This window comes from Macaca nemestrina, chromosome 3, assembly GCF_043159975.1.
Source record: "Macaca nemestrina isolate mMacNem1 chromosome 3, mMacNem.hap1, whole genome shotgun sequence".
NCBI lineage: Eukaryota > Metazoa > Chordata > Mammalia > Primates > Cercopithecidae > Macaca > Macaca nemestrina.
In genome coordinates this window covers 101,503,396-101,521,099 of record NC_092127.1, presented here as the reverse complement: position 1 = coordinate 101,521,099, position 17,704 = coordinate 101,503,396, and the positions used below count along the sequence as shown (strand labels likewise).

Genomic DNA, 17,704 nt, shown 5'->3' with positions numbered 1-17,704 from the left:
AGCATCGCCTTTCTTATTATCTTTTGACATGATGGTACATTTGATGAATATTTTTATACATATATAAATTTATAGAAATGTATGTATAATCTGGTTTGCCAAAATTACATACTTTATCAGCAAAGTGAAAAATCCTAATTGGTTTAAAAAAAAAAGGTCATGAATAAGGACTAGGTGCAGTGACTCATGCCTGTAATTCCAGCACTTTGGGAGGCCAAGCGGGGAGGAGTGCTTGAGGGCAGGAGTTCGAGGGCAGGAGTTCGAGACCAGCCTGGGCAACATGTTGAGTCCCCAGCTACTCAAGAGGCTGAGCTTGGAGGATTGCTTGAGCCCAGGAGTTGGAGGCTGCAGTGAGCTATAATCATGCCGCTGCATTCCAGCCTGGGTAACAGAGTGAGGCTCCGTCTCTTAAAAAAAAAATGCCATGAGTAAAAAGTAAGGAAGCATTTGGAAGAAAATATGCCCTACCAAGTTTGTCTATATCCAGAACCAATGACTATTTCGTTGATGCTTCATGTTGAGATGCTTTGATGGTGTTGCTTTACTGTCTTATTAAATGATGTCAATGGAAGGTTTTCACACATCTTTATCGAGATTGGACTGATCTGTCACTGACAGAAGACTTACCTTCAGATTAAGCTACTCTTTTCCAGGCCAATCTTTTTCCTTTTGCTAATTAAGAACTGACTCTTCTGGAATCCTTTTATTGACCATGAAGGGTGGTAGGAAGGAAGTTTCAAGGAGAAAATGTTGGAGAACTGATGCTGTAATCTATTCTAAGCATTATTTAAAGTTGGCAAAGAAAAATGTGGGACATAGTGTTCTCAGTGTTAGCCATTTTTATTCTACTAGCAATTTTCTCCAAGATCAGAACATCTTGAGGTCTCCAGATTGGAAAAGAATCAATTTTTGTGGCAGAGTGAAATCAACCTTTTTCAAATAACCAAGCTGTGGTGTTGTAAATTCAAAAATAATCTCCAAATAGCTGCAGCTTTCAACCGTTCTTACAAATAAAACATTTTTTAAAAACCAGTTTTATCCACTTCTGAATCCTAAGACAAAGAATTAATTAAACTACCTTCATGGAGAAGAGAAACATTTTAAAAAATCAAATGCATTCTGATATAAAAAGTTACAAACACTTGCTTACTTAAGATTAGAAAAACCAACCAAAGTGATGCCCATAAAAATGGTGAAATTACATTATGAGCTTATAGAAGAACTGATCTTAACTATCATATCCAGTATTAACTTTTTGAAAACAGAATAGTCATCTTAAAGACTTTTTACTATTAAATATAATCCAACTTTAACAAACATTTAAAACAAATGCTTGTGTAACCACCATGCACGTTATGACAAATAATACTGCTGCCTCTCCAAAGCAACTCCATAACCCTCCCCCAGAGACAACTCTCAGCCTGACTGTGGCAATCACTTCCTTGCATATCTTTTACTTAATATATAAATATGCACCTAAATATGCATTCTGAAATACCATTGTGTGAATTTTGCCAATGGCTACTGGCTACTACATTGAAACACGCAGATGTAGAACAACTCGTCATCTCAGAAAGCTCTTCTGGACATGCTGCTCTAGAATGCCAACAACTTCAGAGCCCAGGCTATGACGCCTTCTTCTTATATCTCCATGCCCTGCCCCGAACCACAATGCCTGATACAGTATTCTTCTGACAATTTCCTGTTGGACTAGACTGCCTCCAAGGAGGCTTAGAGTCCAGTGGTGAAAATAGAAAATAAGCAAAATGTTAAATGAGGTTCGAAAGGCTGAGAACATGACAAAAGTGGCCAATACAATTGTTTTCCAATATCCTAAATATGTGAGAAGGAGACCATGAAACAAGTATTAGTGATCATTCACCTTCACCTTATGAATGGGGGCAGGTGGTGTGGGCCGGGCTGGGGGAGGTGGCAGAGAGAGAAAAGAGGAGAGAAAAAGAGATTCCTTTAGATACATTTGGAATGTTCTTGTATCACTCCCAGTCTCCATTCATAATGTAATGTGGGATAAGGAGAGGATTGCTTTCTCTTCATCATAAACCAAGTAAGAAAGGTATTAAGGAGACCACTTAAAGAGCTTGCATGTGTCTCCTGGAGCCTGGAGAACATAGAGACGTCGAAAGTATAATATTTGGAATCCCTGGCTCTTTGACTTGCTGACTATGGGACATTGGGCAAGCTGGATAACCTCTTGGCATTTCAGTTTCCTCGTTTTAAGGTTTGGATATGGCAATACCTATTTCACAGGGTTAACATAGGCATTAAATGAGAAAATCCATGCAAGGTACCAATAATAGCAAATTACTTCACTTCATTTGAACTGGGTCTGCTGGTTGGCAAATTCCTTTTACTATAAATCTTTGAACATGGTTTTAAGCTCAGCAGCTTTTGGCAGCTAAGCAGAAAATCTGGCTTTCTGCCAAACATGTGCTCTGTATTGTAAAATATGGAGTGTTGTCTCTGGGAGACACGTTGCTGGGCTCAGGACTCCTTCCCCTCCTCCTTGCACTCAGATATGCCCACGTCACAATGATGATCAATGGAGTGTGAGTAGAAATGATCTGTAATACTTCTAGACAGGCTTTCCCTTTTTCCCCCCTTCACACTTTCCACCTTATCCACCACCATTTTGCCTCCGGTAGCAGGTAATTGAGTTATTAATTATCTTTAGTTTTTGACATGCTACTATTTCATTTTTTTTCCTTTTAGCTTCCATCCCCACACCCTTGCTGTTTTTCCCCATATCCCACAGACAGCTGAACTCTGATATTTTGGTATATCTTTCGATACATGTGTATCATAGGAAACTCTATTGTGCCGTGTGTTTTAAATTAATACAAGTATTATGGTGTCATAGGTCTTATAAAACATATATGCATGGATTAAGGAATTGCATTATCTCTCATATCCTATTAATTTTTGTAAGATATGAGGTTATATTGTACTAATATTTTGCATATGTTTTTCTATTCATAGAATGTGAATCTAAAGTAGAGAGGCTGTGTCTATCACTGGTGCCTGGAACAGTTCCTAACCCGAGGAAAGCACAGAATTCAACTGTGGAGTAGACATTTGAAAGAATACAGAAGTATAAAATTTGAAAAAGTTAATTGTTTTAGTTTTTTCCCTCTAGAAAAATCCTTGATTTATCTAAGTTCCATGTGTTTTCAAATAAAACTGAGACACTGATTTGCAAGAGGATTGCCTACTGAAGGATACTGCGTGGTTCGATGAGTCCTATTTGACCCATTTAAATTCAAAGCTATAATCTCGCATGAATAAGGAATAAATTATAGTTATAATTAACTCAATTATATTCATGTATATTTGTATTGAATGCATCTTATGTAGTGCTCGTTATTGTGCACTGAATTTGCATTTTAATGAATATAATTTATATACAATTAAAATAAATTAATCCATCTGAATTTTATATACTTAAGTTGTATAGACTTACAATTTTATAGTTATATAAAATTACCTTTTATTTATAGGAAATACATCCAGGTTTCATATTGATATTATGAAATACACAAATTGATTCTCCAGATTGTGTATTTAAAATTTAAAAAAATTCGTTGAGACACAGTCTTGCTCTGTCACCCAGGTTGGAGTGCAATAGCAAGATCACAGTTCATGGCAGCTGTGACCTGATGGGCATGTGCATTCTTCCTGCCTCAGCCTCCCAAGCAGCTGGGACTACAGATGCACACCACCATACCTGGCTAATTTTTTGAATTTTTAGTAGAGACAAGATCTTGCTATGTTGCCAAGGCTGGTCTCAAACTCCTAGGCTCAGATGATCCTCCTGCTTCATTACCTGAAAGTGCTGGGATTACAGGTGTGAGCCAGGCCTTTTTATAGTTTTTAATTTTAATTTTGGGGGGTGCATAGTAGGTATATATATTTATGATGTATAAAGGATATTTTTGACATAGGCATACAATGTGTAATAGTTACATTAGGGTAAATTGGGTATCCATCCCTTCAAAATTTATCCTTTGTATTACAAACAATCCAATTATACTCTTTTAGTTATCTTAAAATGTACAATTAAATTATTATTGACTATAGTCACCCTACTGTGCTATCAAATACTAGGTTTTATTCATTCTTTCTAACTATTTTTTTGTACCCACTAACAATCCCCACTTCCCCCTGTGCCCACCTCCTCACTACGCCTTCCAGCCTCTGGTAACTGTCTTTCTACTGTCTATCTCTGTGAGTTCAATTGTTTTAACTTTAGGCTCCCACAAATAAGTGAGAACATGTGAAGTTTGTCTTTCTGTGACTGGCTTATTTCACTTAACATGACATTCTCCAGTTCCATCCACGTTGTTGCTAATGACAGGATCTCATTCTTTTTTATGGCTGAATAGTACTTCATTGTGTATATGTACCACATTTTCTTTATTCATCCTTCTGTTGATGGACACTTAAGTTGCTTCTAAATCTTGGCTATTGTGAAGAGGGTTGCAATAAACATGACAGTGCAGATATCTCTTCGATAACCTGATTTCCTTTCTTTTCAGTATATAGTTAGCAGTGGAATTGCTGGATCATATATTAGTGCTGTCAGACTCTATAACATTTGATAATCTATTGATACTGAAGACCTGGTTAAGTATCTGACATAATATTTTATCCTTAACTTCTTTTTATGGAAAAGTTTAAAAATATACAAAATTAGAGAAAATGGCATAATAAACTATTATTATTCATACTCAGTGTCAGTAGTGATCAATCCATAACCAAATCAGTTTTATCTATTTCCCTACCCAATTATACACTCCCATTTATTTTGAAGCAAATTCCAGATAGCATAACATATAAGTCTCTTAAAGTACAGATTCTCCAGTTGGAAACACAGAAATCACCTGCCTTCTGCATTGGTCTTGCTGGGAGCTGCAGACCAGAGCAGTTGCTATGCCATCTTGCCAGATTCCCTGGTTCATCTCATTGGGACTGCTTAGACAGTGGGTGCAGCCCATGGAAGGCGAGCCGAGCAGAGGGTGGTGTCACCTCACCCAAGAAGTGTAAGGGGCCTGGGAATTCTCTCCGTTAGCAAAGGGAAGCCATGAGAGATTGTGCTGTGAGGGAAGATGCTGTCCAGCTCAGATACTATGCTTTTCCCATGGTTTTTGCAACCCGTAGACCAAGAGATTCCCTCAAGTGCCTAGGCCACCAGGGCCATGGGTTTCAAGCACAAACTGGGTGGCCATTTGGACAGACACTGAGCTAGCTGCAGCAGTTTTTTTTTTTTTTTTTTTTTTGCACCCCAGTGACACCTGGAACCCCAGCGAGAAGGAACCATTCACTCCCTTGGAAAGGGGGCTGAAGCCAGGGAGCCAAGCGGTCTTGTTCAGTGGGTCTCACTCCCACAGAGTCCAGCAAGCTCAGGTCAACCTGGGACCCTGTAGCTTGATTGGGGGAGGGGCACCCACCATTACTGAGGCTTGAGTAGGTGGTTTTCCCCTCACAGTGTAAACAAAGCTGCTAGGAACTTCATACTGGGCAGAACCCACCACATTACAGCAAAGCCACTGTAGCCAGACTGCCTCTCCAGATTCCACCTCTCTGGGCATCTCTGAAAGAAAGGCAGCAGACTGAAACTCCCATCTCCCTGGGACAGAGCACCTGGGGAAAGGGGCGGCTCTGGGTGCAGCTTCAGCAGACTTAAATGTTCCTGCTTGCTGACTCTTAAGAAAGCAGCAGATCTCACAGCACAGCACTTGAGCTCTGCTAAGGGACAGACTGCTTCCTCAAGTGGGTCCCTGACCCCCCTGCCTCCTGACTGGGAGACACTTCCCAGCAGGGGTCAACAGGCACATCATTGAGGAGAGCTCCAGCTGGCATCTAGTGGGTGCCCCTCTGGGACGAAACTTCCAGAGGAAGAAGCAGGCAGCAATCTTTGCTGTTCTGCAGCCTCCACTGGTGACACCCAGGCAAATAGGGCCTGGAGTGGACCTCTAGCAAATTCCAGAAGACCTGCAGAAGAGAGACCTGTTAGAAGCAAAACTAACAAACAGAAAGCAATAACATCAACATCAATGAAAAGGATGCCCATGCAAAAACGCCATCCAATCAACAGCATCAAAGATTTAAGATAGATAAATCCACGAAGATGAGGAAAAAACAGTGCAAAAAGGCTGAAAATTCCAAAAACCAGAATGCCCCTTCTCCTCCAAAGGATCACAACTCCTCACCAACAAGGGAACAAAACTAGATGGAGAATGAGTTTGATGAATTGACAGAAGTAGACTTCAGAAGGTGGGTAATAACAAAGTCCTCTAAGCTAAAGGAGCATGTTCTAACCCAATGCAAGGAAGCTAAGAACCTTAAAAAAAGGTTAGAGGAATTTCTAACTAGAATAACCAGTTTAGAGAAGACATAAATGACCTGATGGAGCTGAAAAACACAGCACAAGAACTTTATGAAGCATACACAAATATCAATAGCCAAATCGATCAAGTGGAGGAAAGGATATCAGAGACTGAAGATCAACTTAATGAAATAAAGCGTGAAGACAAGATCAGAGAAAAAAGAAAGAAAAGGAATGAATAAAGACTCCAAGAAATACAGGGACTATGTGAAAAGACTAAACCTATGGTTGATTGGTATACCTGACAGTGACAGGGAGAATGGGACCAAGTTGGAAGCCACACTTCAGGATATTATCCAGGAGAACTTCCCCAACCCAGCAAGACAGAACAACATTCAAATTCAGGAAATACAGAGAACACCACAAACATACTCCTCGAGAAGAGCAACCCCAAGCACATAATTGTCAGGTTCACCATGGTTGAAATGAAGGAAAAAATGTTAAGGGAAGTCAGAGAGAAAGGTCAGGTTACCTACAAAGGGAAGCCCTTCAGACTAACAGCAAATCTCTCTGCAGAAACCCTACAAGCCAGAATAAAGTGGGAGCAATATTCAACATTCTTAAAGAAAAGAATTTTCAATCCAGAATTTCATATCCAGCCAGACAAAGTTTCATAAGTGAAGGAGAAATAAAGTCCTTTACAGACAAGCAAATGCTGAGAGATTTTGTCACCACCAGGCCTGCTTAACAAGAGCTCCTGAAGGAAGCACTAAACATGGAAAGGAAAAACCGGTACCAGCCACTCCAAAAACATACCAAAATATAAAGACCAATGACATTATGAAGAAACTGCATTAACAAATGTGCAAAATGAACAGCTGGAATCATAATGACAAGATCAAATTCACACATAACAATATTAACCTTAAAGGTAAATGGGCTAAATGTCCCAGTTAAAAGACACAGCCTGGCAAATTGGATAAAGATTCAAGACCCATCGGGGTACTGTATTCAGGAGACCCATCTCATGTGCAAAGACACACATAGGCTCAAAATAGAGGAATGGAGGAATATTTACCAAGAAAATGGACAGAAAAAAAAAGCAGGGGTTTCAATCCTAGTCCTGATAAAACTGACTTTAAACCAACAAAGATAAAAAAAAGACAAAGAAGGGCATAACATAATGGTAAAGGGATCAATGCAACAAGAAGAGCTAACTATCCTAAATATATATGCACCCAACACAGGAGCACCCAGATTCATAAAGCAAGTTCTTGAGACCTACACAGAGACTTAGACTCCCACACAATAATAGTGGGAGACTTTAACACCCAACTGTCAATATTAGAAAGATCAACGAGAGAGAAAATTAACAAGGATATTCAGGACTTGAACTCAGCTCTGGACCAATAGGACTTAATAGACATCTACAGTACTCTCCACCCAAATCAACAGAATATACATTCTTCTCAGCACCACATAGCACTTATTCTAAAATTAGCCACATAATTGGAAGTAAAACATTCCTCAGCAAATGCAAAAGAACAGAAATCATGACAAACAGTCTCTCAGAACACAGTGCAATCAAATTATAACTCAGGATTAGAAGAAACTCACTGAAAACTGCTCAACTACATCGAAACTGAGCAACCTGCTCCTGAATGACTACTGGGTAAATAACGAAATTAAGGCAAAAATAAAGAAGTTATTTGAAACCAATGAGAATGAAGACACAACAGGCCAGATTCTCTGGGACACAGCTAAAGCAGTAGTTACAGGAAAATTTATAGCACTAAATGCCCATAGGAGAAAGCAGGAAAGATCTAAAATGAACACCCTAACATCACAATTAAAAGAACTAGAGAAACAAGAGCAAACGAATTCAAAAGCTAGTAGAAGACAAGAAATAACTCAGATCAGAGCAGAACTGAAGGAGATAGAGACATTAAAAAAAACCCTTCAAAAAATCAGTGAACCCAGAAGCTGTTTTTTTGAAAAGATTAACAAACTAGATAGACTGCTAGCCAGATTAATAAAAAAAAGAGAGAGAAGAGTCAAATAGACACAATAAAAAATGATAAAGGGGATATCACCACTGATCCCACAGAAATACAAACTATCATCAGAGAATACTATAAACACTTCTATGAAAATAAACTAGAAGATCTAGAAGAAATGGACAAATTCCTGGAAACATACACCCTCCCAAGACTAAACCAGGAAGAAGTCAAATCCCTGAATAGACCAATAACAAGTTCTGAAATTGAGGCAGTAATTAATAGCCTACCAATCAAAAATCCCCAGGACCAGATGGATTCACAACTGAATTCTACCAGAGATACAAAGAGGAGCTGGTACCATTCCTTCTGAAACTATTTCAAATAACAGAGAAAGAGGGACTCCTCCCTAATTTTGTGGCCAGCATCATCCTGATTCCAAAACCTGGTGGGGACACAATAAAAAAAGAAAATTTCAGGCTAATGTGCCTGATGAACATCAATGTGAAATTCCTCAATAAAATAGTGGCAAACTGAATCCAGCAGCACATCAAAAAGCTTATCCACCTTGATCAAGTCAGCTTCATCCCTGGGATGCAAGGCTGGTTCAACATACAGAAATCAGTAAACGTAATCTATCACATAAACCAATCCAATTACAAAGAACACATGATTATATCACTAGATGCAGAAAAGGCCTTGACAAAATTCAATACCCCTTCATGCTAAAAACACTCAATAAACTAGGTATTGATGGAACATATCTCAAACTAATAAGAGCTACTTATGACAAACCCGTAGCCGATATCATGCTGAATGGGCAAAAGATGGAAGCATTCCTTTTGAAAACTGGCACAAGACAAGTATGATCTCTCTCACCACTCCTATTCAACATAGTATTGGAAATTCTGGCCAGGGCAATCAGGCAAGAGAAAGAATTAAAGGGCATTCAAATAGGAATAGAGGAAGTGAATTTGTCTTATATTTAGAAAAACCCATTGTCTAGCCTCAAAACCCCCGAAGCTGATAAGCAACTTCAGTGAAGTCTCAGGATACAAAATCAATGTGCAAAAATCACAAGCATTCCTATACACCAATAATAGACAAACAGAGAGTCAAATCATAAGTGAATTCCCATTCACAATGGCTATAAAGAGAATGAAATACCTAGGAATACAACTTACAAGGGATGTGAAGGACCTCTTTAAGGAGAACTACAAACCACTGCTCAAGGAAATAAGAGAGGGCACTAACAAATGGAAAACATTCCATGCTTATGGATAGGAAGAATCAATATCATGAAAATGGCCATACTGTCCAAAGTAATTTATAGATTCATTGCTATTGCCATCAAGCTACTATTGACTTTCTTCACAGAATTAGAAAAAAGCTACTTTAAATTTCATATGGAACCCCAAAAGAGCATACGTAGCCAAGACAATCCTAGGCAAACAGAACAAAGCTGGAGGCGTCACACTACCTGACTTCAAACTATACTACAAGGCTACAGTAACCAAAACATATATATAGACCAATGGAATAGAACAGAGGCCTCAGAAATAACACCACACATCTGCAACCATCTGCTCTTTGACAAAGCTGATAAAAACAAGCAATGGGGAAAGGATTCACTATTAAATAAATGGTGTTGGGAAAACTGGCTAGCCAGTTTTATACAGAAAACAGAAACTGGACCCCTTCCTTACACCTTATACAAAAATTAACTCAAGATGAATTAAAGACTTAAATGTAAGACCTAAAACCATAAAAACCCTAGAAGAAAACCTAGGTAATACCATTCAGGACATAGGCATGGGTAAAGACTTCGTGACTAAAACACCAAAAGCAATGGCAACAAAAGCCACAATTGACTAATGGGATCTAATTAAACTAAAGCGCTTTTGAACAGCAAAAGAAACTATCATCAGAGTGAACATGCAACTTACAGAAAGGGAGAAAATTTTTGCAATCTGTCTGTCTGACAAAAGGCTAATATCCAGAATCTACAAGGAACTTAAACAAATTTACATGAAAAAAAAAACACATCAAAAGTAGGCAAAGGATATGAACAGACACTTCTCAAAAGAAGACATTTATGTGGCCAGTAAACATATGAAATAAAGCTCCTCATCACTGGTCATTAGAGAAATGCAACACAAAACCAAAATGAGATACCATTTCATGCCAGTTAGAATGGCAATCATTAAAAAGTCAGAAAACAACAGATGCTGGAGAGGATGTGGAGAAATAGGAATGCTTTTCCACTGTTAGCGGGAGTGTAAATTAGTTCAAGCATTGTGGAATACAGTGTGGCGATTCCTCGAGGATCTAGAATCAGAAATACCATTTGATCCAGCAATCCCATTACTGGGTATATACCCAAAGGAGTATAAACCAATCTACTATAAAGACACATGCATGCGTATGTTTATTGCAGCACTATTTACAATAGTAAAGACTTGGAACCAACCCGAATGCTCATCAATGATAGACTGGATAAACAAAATGTGGCACATATACATCATGGAATACTATCCAGCCATAAAAAAGAATGAGTTCATGTCCTTCGCAGGGACATGGATGAAGCTGGAAACCATTATTCTCAGCAAAGTAACACAGGAAGAGAAAACCAAACACCGCATGTTCTCAGCCATAAGTGGGAGTTGAACACATGGACACAGGGAGGGGAACATCACACACTGGGGCCTGTTGGGGGGTAGGGGCCAAGGGGAGGGAGAGCATTAGGACAAATACCTAATACATGTCCGTCTTAAAATACAGATGACGGGTTGATGGGTGCAGCAAACCACCATGGCGCATGTATACCTATGTAACAAACCTGCACGTTCTGCACATGTATCCCAGAACTTAAACTATAATAATAAAAAAGAAAAAAATAGAAAAACTAACTATTGGGAACTATGGTCAGTACCCGGGTGACAGAATCATTTGTCCCCGAAACCTCAGCATTATGCAATGTACCCATGTAACAAACTTGCATATATATCCCTGAATTGAAAATAAAAGTAGGAAAAAAAAGCTAAGTAATCTTTAATAAATGTAACAATACCGTTATCATGCTAAAAACAAAAAGAATTCTCTAAAATCTTCAGATTTCAAGTCAGGGTTTACATTTCCAATTGTTTTGTAACCGTCATCTCTTTCAGCTTTTTTTTGGAATTAGGACACAAATAAAATCCACATATTATAAGTGATTGCTTTGTCTCTCAGTTCTATTTTAATCTGTAGGTTCTACTTTCTTTCTTGCTCTCTTACTTGCAACTTATTTGTTGAAGAAACAACGTTGTTTATCCTATAGATTTTCTCAGTCTGGATTTTACTGAGTTTGCAGTTCGGTTTGGGTTTGCAAAATTATGATATTCTAATTTTATCGTTCCTTCTTCATTTATGTCTGTAAAGAAAAACTTCTCATTTGTTACCCAGTGGTATAGTTTATAAAGGAAAGAGAGGATAAATGCTTGATTATTTTTATTTAGGTAAAGTTCAAAAATAATGAATAGGTTCTTTAATATTCTCATTGTTGGGAAATTTGTGTGTGTGTGTGTGTGTGTGTGCGCGCGCGCGTGTGCATTGTTTTGTTTTTGGTATCATTAAGAATGAAAAAACTGGCCAGGTGTGGAGGTTCACACTTTTAATCTCAACACTTCAGGAGGCTGAGGAAGGAGGACCACTTGAGCCCAGGAGTTCAAGACCAACCCCCATCTCTACAAAAAATAAAAAAATTAGCCGGGTGTGGTGGAGCACACCTGTAGCCCCAGGTACTGAGGAAGCTGAGGTGGGAGAATCACCTGAGCCCAGGAGGTCGAGGCTGCAGTGAGCTGCGATTGTACCACTGCACTCCAGCCTAGGCAACAGAGTGAGATCCTGCCTCTAAAAAAGGCACACACACATTGATTTAAATATATTTTAAAATTTTTATTGTAAAATAACTTCAGTTACAGAAAGTTCCACAAGATGAATCTGTAGCTCAGTGAGTTATTATATGAAAGATATGCTTGAAATCACCACCCAGGTTGAGAGATAGAGGTCGAGAACTCATGCTAGAGTTCCTCTCTTGCTCTATCGCAATGAAACACCTTCTAAGAAGTAACAACCATCCTGAATTTTATAGAAATCATTTCCTGGACTTTGTTTTTTTTACAGTGTTATTACCCAAGTGTGTGATCTTGACACTATAATTTAGTCTTGCCCATTGAAAAAAGACTGCTGCGTATTTTAAGTCTCAAAATCTTTTAAACTGTACTTCAATTTTTAATTTTTTTTTCGTAATAATTTATCTGTTGAAGAACCTGGAGTATTTGAATTGTAGAGTTTCCCACAGTCTAAATGTTACTGATTACATATGTAATGCAACTCAAAATAGTCCTGCTATTTGTATTTCCTGAAACTTGATGACTGGATCCAGAAGTTTGATCACAACGAATTTGATCCCTTTAACAGACTGTAGGTGATATTGTGTTCTTTCACCAGGAACCACATAGTCTGGTTGTCTTTCTTTTCATGAGTGAAGTAGACATTGATTTGCAATGCCTGGATAAATTCATTGCGACTTGTAAAATGGTGACTTATTTCATTTTCTATTTATTTATTTATTTATTGAGATGGAGTCTCGCACTGTCACCGGGGCTGGAGTGCAATGGTGTGTTCTCAGCTCACTGCAACCTCCGTCTCCCAGGATCAAGTGATTCTCTTGCCTCAGCATCCCGAGTAGCTGGGATTACAGGTGCCTGCTGCCACACCTGGCCACTTATTTGAATTTTCAGTAGAGATGGGGTTTCACTATATTGGCCAGGCTGATCTCAAACTCCTGACATCGTGACATCGTGATCTACCCGCCTTGGCCTCCCAAAGTGTTGGGATTATAGGCGTGAGCCATCATGCCTGGCTCTTTTAATTCATTAATTGGAATATGTATTAGGATTCTCCAGAGAGACATATACAGAGATATATATCAGGAGCCAGCTCCAATAGGGCTCTACTGGCCAAAGATGGAGCTATGTAATCTTTAAGATAGATAGTAATTGCAACAGACTGAGACCTATCAAATAATTTTAAATCTGTGAGTTCATAATAATATTACATAACCAACACCGAAACATATTCTAGTAAGATAGACATATACAGATATACCCCTGTATATGTCTCTCTGGAGAACCCCGACTCCATATATATATCTGTATCTATATAGGATATGTATACACAGCTATATATATAGAGTTGGAGTTCTCCAGAGAGACATATACATAGGATATATATACACACACATAGGATATGTATACACATATACATATATATATCTGTATATATCCATGTATATCCCATATATATAATAGGATATCTGTGTGTGTGTGTATATACACAAACAGATATATCCTATATATAGCATATATTTATATATATACATATATACAGATATCCTAGTTATATGTATTTATATATCCTATCATATGTATATTTATATGTTCTATTTATATAGGATATATGTGCATGTATATACATCTGTGTATATATCCTATATGAATAGGATATATAAATATATATAATAGGATATGTACGTATATGTGTATAAATAGGATATATATATATCATATTAATTGATAAGGGACTTATTAGAGAAATTGGCTCATGTGATTATGGAGGTTGAGAAGTCCCACAACATGCAGCCTGCAAGCTGGAGACCCTGTGGTGAGGATAGTGTGGCTCAGTCCAAGTTTGAAAGCCTCAGAACATGGGAAGCTGATGGTGTAACTCTCAGTCTGAGGCCCAAGGTGTGAGAACCTGGGTGTCGGGAGGGGTAGGCTGGTATAAATCCTGGAGCCTAAAGGCCACAGAAGCTGGAGCTGTCATGTCCAGGGGCAGGAGAAGAAGAGTGTCTCAGCTCCAGGAGAGAGAGAGGAAATCATTTTCCATTTCCTTTTTTGTTCTATCTGGGTCTCCAGCAGACTGGATATTGCCTGTCCATACTGGGGGCAGATCCTTCTCACCAAGTCCACAGACTCACATGCCAAGCTCCTCTAGAAACACCCTCACAGACAGGCCCAGAAACAATGCTTTACTAGTTCTCTAGGTATTCTTTAATCCAGTCAAGTTGACACCTAAAATTAATCATCACACAATTCTTTTACAAAGATAAGCTTCCCCTCACGTCTAATTTGGTTTAATTCATAAAGGTCTACACAAATGCCTCATTCTTTCCACTTACTTACAAGTTTTCAAGGTCATGAAGTGGCTTCCTATTATCATCCCAAGGTGATCAATTAGTATTCTATTTCATTTTTGTAACATCATTATGAACTCAGAGATCTAAAATTATCTATTTTAAAGTCTACATTGCTCTATCTTTGGCCAGTAGAGGCCTATTCGAGTTGGCTCCTGAGTCCTTTGACAGAATATTGGTAATCTTTGATAGCTGTCCTGGAATCTGGGACGACAAGATGTTCCAAACTCATCTTGCATATTTTGGGTCATAGACCTGGGATCAACCAATTTCCCAACGGGCCCCAGATGCTAGATCACACTCCGGGTTCTAGGGGTCCTAGCTACGACTGTGTTTTTAGTCTCTATGGCGACAGAGCTAAGATACACATGTGGGATGTGTGTTTGTGTGCATGTGTCTTTATAATAATTCCTGAGTAAATTCTAATCTTTTCCATTTAAATTCAGGATTACTGGATTAAGGACATTACTCTTTTTTTTTAATTTTTATTTTTTATTTTTTATTTTATGAGACAGGGTTTCACTCTGTCACCCAGGCTGGAGTGCAGTGGCATGATCATGGCTCACTGCAGCCTCGACTTCCTGGGCTCAAGCGATCCTCCTGTCTCAGCCTCCTGAGTAGCTGGGACTACAGGTGAGAGCCACCACGCCCTGCTAATTTTTTGTACTATTTGTAGAGACGAGGTTTCACCATGTTGCCCAAGCTGGTCTGGAACTCCTGGCTCAAGGTATCTGCTGGCCTCGGCCTCCCAAAGGGCACTTACACTTCTGTATCAAATTTGTATCTCCTTTCTTTCACACTGAGAATCCTGATTCTCATGGATGCATTGATTAAAGAAAGAGAATAATTCAAAATTGCTAATATGCTTTATTCCACATTACACATACAACATTCTCAGAATAACAATAATACTGCCATCACTAGTATAATTATTGAGAACAGTTGAAATTATTTTTGCATATATGCTCTCCATTTGCCCCACCTTTGTAAAAGCTGCACTATATCAATACTAAGTATTTAATCATTATATACTGTGCTGTCTCCCATTTAGCCTCACTTAATTACATTTCTGCAAGTAACTATATGTTTTATGCTTATCACCTGTTCTTGTGACAATGCCTCTCTAGTTATTTTGGCTGTCTGAAGCTCTTTATCTAGTAGATTCCCCAGCAATGGTTTGAGGAAATAATATTCCTTGAATTCTTGCCTGTTGATAACAGTTTGCTTTAGTCTTTCATACCTAAAAGTCAGTTTTGCTGACTTACAAAATCGTTGCTTCACATTTTCTTATTTTGAATGCCTTAAATATATTACCTTATTTTTCCTGGCATGAAGCATTACTGTCAAAGTCTTAATGATAATCTAACATTCCTTCCCTTACGAATCACTTGTTGCTTTTGCCTAGAAGCCCAAAGGACTTTTTCTTTATCTTCAAAGTTCAGTAATTTTATTAGAATGCGTTTTGATGTTGGTCATTTTGGGCCCATATTCTCAGGTACCTGATATGCTCTTGAAATAAGAGTTTTTTGTTTTTTTTTTTTTTTGGAGACGGAGTCTCTCTCTGTCGCCCAGGCTGGAATGCAGTGGTCGGATCTCAGCTCACTGCAAGCTCCGCCTCCCGGGTTTACGCCATTCTCCTGCCTCAGCCTCCCGAGTAGCTGGGACTACAGGCGCCCGCCACCTCGCCCGGCTAGTTTTTTTTTGTATTTTTTAGTAGAGACGGGGTTTCACCGTGTTAGCCAGGATGGTCTCGATCTCCTGACCTCGTGATCCGCCCGTCTCGGCCTCCCAAAGTGCTGGGATTACAGGCTTGAGCCACCGCACCCGGCCGAAATAAGAGTTTTTAATCTTCTTTTTTTAAATTCAGGGAAACTTCCTTGGATGATGTGTTTGTTATTCATTTGTTTTTTAGTACTTCTGCTGTTCTCTTATTTTTGTTATCTTCTTTAGGACTCCTATAATCTGTAATTTGGATGTTCTTTGCCAGTCTTTAATATATGTGACTTTCTCCCAAATACTTTTTCTTTATTTTCTTAAATTTAAAATACTTTCCTCTTTTTTGCCTTCTAATTCCATTGAATAATTACCTATTATATTTATTCTCTTTTGTGGTCCTTCTAGACTAGTCTTCATTTCTAAAATAATTTTTTAATTTTATTCCAACATTTTCCTGAGTCCTGATATTTATTTTCTGAGTTATTATAGTTTCCATGTTTTTTTTTCACCTATTGTGTCATTTTCTTGATACTTCTTTGCTATTTTAAAAATAGAAACTTATGGTTTTAGTTTATTATTTAATTATGTCTTCTAAGCAAACTTTCATTGTCTAGCAGGTTGCTATTCTGCTCCTATGGGATTTAACCTTCATAGATTTTTTGCTGTTTGTTTTATATGAAATTGGGTTTCCTGTACTTTTAGAAAGTTCAGGGTAACTTTCAAACTTCACACGGCTCCCTCTTCTGTTGCTTTCATGTTATGTTAAAAAAAAATAGCAGTTTTCTAAGATTTCTTGCATTCCCCTCTCCCATACTTATCTATGTTTTCTCTGTTGTCTATATCCTGTGCAATTTTTATTCCACTCCCAGAAGTTTCTCCTCTATGTGAGTCTGTCTTAGAAAGCAGCTGTAGTGGCTCAGAATCCTTAGGGGCTAGACTGCTGTAGATCCTTCAGCTGTGTTATGAACCATTGGCACCCATCAGCAATAATTCTTGATGGCTTTGGGTTCTGCTGTTCTTATGTTCATCAGATTTCCTGTTGCTTCGCTCTGCTCACTCCTGCATAGACTCTCTAGGTCTTGTGGCACTTGGTCGTTTGTCCTTAGTCACCTTGGAGATAGTGGATATAACTTGTCACACAGGGTGTTAACTAATCAAAAATGGCCCCAACATTTCCTCTGCTCCCTATACATACGCATCCTGATCTGACACCAAAAGGTACAGAGTATTTCTTCTTATGAATCTGAGATCTTCATGTGACTGACTGACCAACAGAATATGGAAAATTGATATTCTAGGAACTCTTGGCCCCCAGCCTTCAGGTTGGGAGAAGGCCAAGCCAAGGAGAGGCCATGTGAAGAACTGAAGTGCTCAGAATTACAGCTCCAACTGAGCTCTCAGGCAACAACT

At 38.6% G+C, this 17,704-nt stretch overlaps 1 long non-coding RNA gene across 1 annotated transcript in view; it reads right to left on the bottom strand.

Annotated features, from left to right (window-relative positions):
- Window positions 1-14,866, bottom strand: part of LOC105479652 (uncharacterized) — a 37,022-nt gene extending 22,156 nt beyond the window's left edge. The window contains exon 1 of the long non-coding RNA XR_986008.2: window positions 14,568-14,866. This is a non-coding gene — a long non-coding RNA (uncharacterized lncRNA). The remainder of the gene's footprint in view (window positions 1-14,567) is intronic.
- Between the last annotated feature and the right edge of the window lie 2,838 nt (window positions 14,867-17,704).